Source organism: Rattus rattus, chromosome 14 (genome assembly GCF_011064425.1).
Source record: "Rattus rattus isolate New Zealand chromosome 14, Rrattus_CSIRO_v1, whole genome shotgun sequence".
Lineage (NCBI taxonomy): Eukaryota > Metazoa > Chordata > Mammalia > Rodentia > Muridae > Rattus > Rattus rattus.
This window is the reverse complement of record NC_046167.1, coordinates 34,414,009-34,421,103: the sequence shown is the minus strand read 5'-3', so window position 1 is coordinate 34,421,103 and position 7,095 is coordinate 34,414,009. Positions and strand designations below refer to the sequence as shown.

General features: G+C 42.4%; 1 pseudogene; it reads right to left on the bottom strand.

Annotated features, from left to right (window-relative positions):
• Positions 1-1,386: 1,386 nt before the first annotated feature.
• LOC116883185 lies at positions 1,387-2,199 on the bottom strand (annotated as a pseudogene).
• Between the last annotated feature and the right edge of the window lie 4,896 nt (positions 2,200-7,095).

Here is a 7,095-nt window from a genome sequence, read left to right as displayed (position 1 = left end):
TATTCCTTTTGGTCTTTGGGGTTTATATATGTTTGTTCATTTACTTTGGTTTGTTAATGTGTTTATTCTTTGGCTGGATAAAGGTTCTTTTTAATCCTCTAAGGAATCTGATAATTTTGGAAACAAATAGTCTTTATAGCCACAGTGATAATTAATTCAAATATAATTTTAAAATACTCCAGTATACATTTTTCTTCAGAAATGAAACAAGAGTTTTGAACCTTAACCAGTCTAGACTGTAAGACTGAGAAACGGTCATCATTAGTGTTACGATTTCTTTCTTCCTTTTGCCCCTGCTGGAAGAGAGGATTGTTCTGATGTTTACAATAATCCTATACCTATCATAGTTTGGTAAAATTGTCTATATTTTCCTTTTTCTTTCATTTTATTTGATTTTTTTTAACAGAATCCACTGCAACAGTTAGTTCTTGTCCAGTATTCACTATCTGGTTTCCACACCACTATGATTCCCTGACTTCTGCTGATTTGATTTTAGCATATTTACCCTTCAGTTGTCACATTTCTGTGAGAATTCTTAGAATGAACATGCAGTGGTTCACTCACTAACTTTTCCTATCATAAATCTTCTATATCTTCACATTAATGATTCATTTCTTACTTTTTTCTCTTAGTCTTTTTGGGGAATTTCTCCCCCTTTCCTCATGTTCAGTGATCAGCGTATTCTCCATATTGAAGCTTGCCAATAATTACAGCACAGGGAATCACTGTTCATTTGGTCCCCTGAAAGAATCATATGAACATGGATGGAGTCTTCTCTGATCTAAAAATTGGAATTGCATTATTTGCATAGGTCCCTGTAAAGGTATGGCCTTTAGCCCTACAGAATCACTGCTCAGATGATGGAATCTGATTTCCCCAGCCCAATCATTTATACTCATCAGCACAATTCATTTGGAGAAGTTTTATACTCTACACTTCTTTTCAGATGAAAGTTTTCACTATAGGTCCCCATGTGGTCTCCACACTGTTTTTCTTTCTTGTACATTTATCACTGTTAGTATGCAGTGTATTTACACTCTGACTATTTCTGGCTGCTGTGTAACTCAGTGTGCCCAAAGTGGAAATCAAAACAAAAATGATGGTTGGATAAAATAACCAAAGTTAAATCAGAAAGCAATTGTTCCATCATTTAATTAGGGAAGGCTCTAGAATTTGAAAATACTTAGGCCTGTAAGACGGAGTAGACATTTTCTTTGGGGGCGGGGTTAATCAAATCATGTGTTTATTGAGTGCCTGTTATGTGCTAAATATTGTTCAGAGTACTTGGGACACAGCAGAGAATAAACCAAGGAGCCCTGCCCTCGTGGAGCATACAGTCTATTGCACTGCTGAAAGCTAGGTCAAGTCACTGCACCCATCTGCCCACTAGACAGAGCTGGGCGTGGTGCTGATGCTGACCAGGACAGCGTCCTGACCCATAACCCCAGACAGCAGAGAGGGCTGCAGGTTGACCTTTAATAATCAAGTACACTGGGGAGAAGTAAGCTATATGAGCTTCTGCTGCTGCTGCTGCTGCTGCTGCTGCTGCTGCTGCTGCTGCTGCTGCTGCTGCTGCTGCTGCTGCTGCTGCTGCTGCTGCTGCTGTTTGGTGGCGGCCTTGTTGGCCAGGTCCTTGACCTTCTCTGTAGCTGCCAGTGCGGTCTCCTTTGCTTTCTCTTTGGCCTGTTTGGCTGTCTCAACAAGTGTTTTTGAAGGAGCCTCACCTTGAAGCTTGGTCATGAAGTATTCAGAGCCCATCGTTGTCTTGGTCACATTGCTTTTGACCGGGCAAGATCGATTCCGCTCTGGAGACGCCTAATAAGCTAGAGGAGACCCAGGCTTCCGGACAGATTTCGGTCCAGCCGCTATTATCAGAGATCACACAGTAAACACATCGCTCCTCCACCACCAGCAGCCGGCGTGGTTGATGTTCCAGATGAAGGTGGTCATGGTCTGATTCTGTGGGTCCAAAATAGAGTCGGTCCTCCAGGATAGACACGGAGTGGGCAATGTTGGCAGGAAACTGTTGCTCTGCCCAACATCCCATCCTGTTGCTTCTGGTCAGGAGTCACCTCCGGGTGCACTATGTCTTCAGTTAAGACATATTTGCTATAGGGATTCCGGTACCTTACCAAAAACAGTAAACACTTGGTCCCAGGAACTTCAAAGCACGCTCTGGCCCAGGAAATACTTCACCATCTTCCCAGCCCGAGTGGGGTCAGCACCCGTGCAACATCAGGGTGAAGAACCCAGGGATTGGATTGGGGGTGGGGGGCGGGTTAGGGTGTGCACATGGCAAGGCGCATGCCCACCAGGCTCGCACAGCTCAATCACCTTGGCGCTGCGCCCAGGTCCCTACCGCCGCCATGAGCGCCTATAGGACTCAAAATAGCTCTGTCTTTATCCAGTTTGACTACTCAGAGCCTGCACCCTAGCAACTGTCTATTCCTATTTAACCAGTGCCGGTTAGGGGCCCTCAAAAATCTTCCAAGTGTCTGTTCTCTCAAACCTGATATTTTGTTACTTCTGAAGCTCAGTATCTTTCCTTTTTCCCTGGAGTAAATGTTTTAATTTAGAAGAAATCCTGGAATGCCTAGGAAAATACCAAACCATAAGTTTTTCCTACTTCCTCACTGGGAAAGTTGAGAACCACTGTCTAATAACTTTCTTTATGCCATTATTCTTTTTCCTCCATCCACATCACCTGAATTCTATCTCCCTTCACTTGAGATGCCGCAATGGTTTCTTACTAGTTTCCTGACTTTTATGAGTATTCCAGTACACATATAAGCATTAAAAACTACCATCCACTTATGAGAAATTAAGAGATTATTTTGTCATGCTCCAGTCACCAGATAGATTGCCCAGTTGCAAGATAATTGCTGAGGCAAAGAATAATTCAAAAGGGAAACAACTGCAAACCAGTTCCATGACTTTTACCTGAACATGTAAGATTGGAAGGTAAGGTAAGATTTAGGCCTTTGCGGCCATCTTTTGGGCTCTTAGCTATTTTTCTATTGCTATGATCAAACATCATGACCAAATATAGAAAAGTATATTTGAACTTATAGTTCTAAAGAGTTAAATCTGTCATGGGAGAGAAGCATGCATGGTAGGAAATAGCAGGCATGGCCTCTGGTCCAGGAAACAGAGGTTTGACATCATGAACTATAAGTATCAATCAGAGAGCGTGAAGTAGAAATAATACCAGTCTTTAAACACTCAAAACCTGTCTTTATTGAAGTACTTTCTCCAGCAATACCAAACTTTTAAACATCTAGAAAAGTGCCACCAATTAGGGACCAAATATTCAAATGCCCTAGACTATGAGAGACATTTACATTCAAACTACCACACTTTACTATTTAGCCCCATACTCTTATAGCCATACCATGATATCAAATGCAGTAAGTCTAACATCTTTTTAGCCCACAATACCATTGAGCAGTCTAAAATATCTTCTGAGATTTAAGTCAACCTTTAATTACACTGTACTATAAAATCAAAACTCAAACAATGGCCTTATAACATATGATGATGACATAGAATATACATTACAATTCAAATGTGAGGAAACATTGGACCAAAGCAAGATTTAAACTCAGCAGGAAAATCACCATCTGTCTAGCTCTAGGTCTGATGCAAATGATTTAGGAAGATTCTGTGCCTTCAGCCTTGCTGACTATAATATACTTTTCTCTTTTCCCCTGGTTCTACTACCTGCATGCGTCTTACTTGGCAGGTGTCTCAGAGCTCTGGCATCTCCAGCATCTTGGGGTTTGCAATAGAAGCCAGGCCTCACCTTTACAACTTCACACTACTCTTGGGACTTCTGCAAGAACTCTATGTTTCCCGGCCTCAGCACCTCACTGAAACCAGAGCAAGAATCCATAATCCCTTTACTTATAATTCCTAGTAACCATAGGACAAGCCAATATTAGGATATATTAAAATATCCTTTACCAAAGAAATTAGTACATACCTTACAAATTTAGCCTCAGGAAAGTTCTTAGGACATGAGCAGAAGGCAGCTGTATTCTTGGTCAAAACATGATATCTATACCAGTTCCTATGATGTTCTCCTCTGAAACGTCTGGAGTTGGGCCTCCACAGTTCATATAATTTCAACACTACTTTCTTCCAGGCTCCTAGCAGAATGGTCCATTAAGCTCTGCTTACATTGTTCAGTCATTTTTCTAGTCCAACATTCTAAAATCTTCCACATTCCTCCAAATGTCTGCCATGAAAATATAGCCTACTCCCTGATATTGGTCTGTATTAGTTACTTCCCTATTGCTGTAATAAAATATCATGTCAAAAACAACTTGTAAAAGAAAGAATTTGTTTGCACTTATGATCTCAGAGGGTTGGAGAACATGATACTGGTACAAAAGCAGAGTAGCAGGAACAGGAAGCTGAGGGCTCACATTTTGAACTGTAAGCATGGAACAGAGAAAAACAAGAGGTGGGCAATGAATCTTTAGATTCTCAAAGCCCGCCCCAAGCACTATACTTCCTCCAACAAGGTGCCACTTCTGAAACCTTCTCAAACAGTGCCACCAACTAGGGACCAAGTATTCAAATGTCCAATGCTATGGGGGACATTCACCATTTAAAACATTGCAAGATGTCAGCCTGATTAGAAGGGAGAATGCAAAAAAGAGAAGGGAAGACTAGCCCAAACCTGTCTAAGTGGTGGTTTACTTTATTCTCACAGATATTATCTAGGCTACCACTTACAAGTCAAGTCTAAAGTCCTGGAGTCCACAGGACAAAGTTACTCTGAATCTCAGACTCCATTTGACTTAACACAAAGCTCATTACCCCTTGATACTAATCCCAGGTTCTGTACCTGCTGTCTTAATGAGGTAATAATTAGTTCATCCTCACATGTTCCAAGAGCTACACCCATCCATGTTCAGAGCCTACAGCTTAGTTACCTGGGGACCTGTGCCAAGCTCTACCTCCAGTCTACAGTCTTGTCTGCTCCAGAACCCTGGGGCTAGAGCTGCTGCAAAGTCCCTATTTCAGGCTTTTGTTTTTGGTAGAGTTACAAAAATAATTACATAAACAAAATCAAGTCAGTTCTTAGCAATCCTAAGAGGATCAGAAAAATTATCTTGGGCTTCAGCATTGCAGCATGGCTCAGAGTTAAGCTCTGAGATATGGCCAGCATCTCCTAGACAAAGCGCCTAAGGCATCAAATATATCATAAACCCTCTAATAGATGTTTAATGAGTGAAGTTTGTTATACTCCATGTCACAGGGCATTGTCCCTACCATGTGGCAATGACCCAACAAGTGCAGTGGGCCTCTGCCTCGTCTTTGTGTGAGCTATGCTATGTTTTCCATGTTCTCTAGTACCAATTTCTCCTTAAACTGTTAGCAATTGTGTTAAGGGCCTGGCAAGCTTTTCTATTATCTTAGAAACTGGTTTACCTTCTGTCTGCTCCCAACCCAACTGAAGGAGATTAGCTTAAGCCGGGATCAGCCCACATGTTCCATAAAGGGCTAAAGAGTAAGCATCCTGAGCTTTTTGTAACATGCAGCCTCGATATGGCTGCTCAGTTACGCCCTCGTAGCAGCAGTCAAGCAGCCAAAGTTCATAATAAAGAGGCAAGTATGGTCATAGTTCAATAAAGCACTAGTAAGCAATGGAAACAGGGATCTGGGTTTGACCTAGGGCCTGAGAACTAATTCCTGGCATATCAGTCAAAGAGAAAAGAGCTAATGACATCTTTTGCCTACCTCTTGAGCCTTAGGCAAACTGCCTTCTAAGATTTCTATCAGCTCCATGCTCTTCTAAGATTTAACTGGGAACCTAAAGAAGTTTCTACACATCATCTCTGCCACCTCCAGGAGTGGCAGTTGAGTCCAACACTTCCTAGCAACTAGCAGCTGTCTTCCTCTGCTTTCCAGAGGGTTCTATAGGCTGACCATAACCAAGCCCACACTTCCATTTACATTTTTATTGGTGCCTGTCCTGAATGAATCTATTCACAGCTTCTGGACGTCTGCCTCACTCTACTGCTGGCTAAGCCACTTGGTTCCTATTGTCCTTAAGCATCCTGTACCCTTTACAACAGCCTGGACCAGTGAAAAGGGCTAGATTCCTTATACTCTCATATTTCAGGTTAGTGTTTCCTGATGGGGTTCTGGGGGCTACTTATTCTATGGATCTGTAAGTGTTTGCAAAAGTGTCAAGTTTCTAAGGTCAAATACTTTGGAGGATCTCAAAGATGAATGCAGTTTCAAATATTCTTTCTTGTAGTACATCTTTAGGACCTTTATAAGCTCTTATACATTGTTTATCTTCAGGCGAGAAATCAAAACGTTCTTCAGCAACTCCAAAATTGTTTTGACTACAAAGCAGTTTTTGAAGGCCATCAAATACTAACAGGAATGTAAGGAACATGAGTAGGAAACTCAAGTGAGGACCAACGACATGAATCACAAGCTCTGGGATGGTTGATGGCAAATGTTAGCCATGTTTATGTGTTAGAGACATCTTTATTCCTTCTTGTTTGCTGTCTGTGTGTGTTCATTTCTTGTCACAGGTTATGCACTACATTACAATGGTGGGCCCTGCCTGGCTGGCTTTCCAAGGTGAGTTTTCTAAGCATAAGGCCCTCCAATCGCTCTGCCAGGCAGACCAGCTGGACCTATAACAATCTGCTAGTCAGTGAAATACAATGCCTTTCCTGCCTGAAGCCACTGGTTCCCCCAAGTCAATCAAGTTCTTTCTCCTCTGTGACTCTTAAAAGAAGTTCAAAGTGGCCTACAATTCATGTCAAATGGACTGGCCTGCTGCTTCCTAGTTTGTCCCCATGGGCTCCTTTATAAAACCATGGCTTTATTGGTCTTAGGCATCCTATGTCCTCAGGGGGCCTCTGCTGAACTCCATGAACTTATTTAAGCTTCCCAGGGGCTTCTCCTGTTTCCCTCCGCCTCTTTCCCTGAGCCCAGAACCTAGTGGGATTGACCTGAGGAGGCATTTGGGAAATGCTAAATCTTTCCAGCAATTCCCAAGTCGCTGCTTGCATTCCTCTTCCTCCATCCGTCCACACAGCCTCTGCCCCTGGCCTGGCTGCTGGG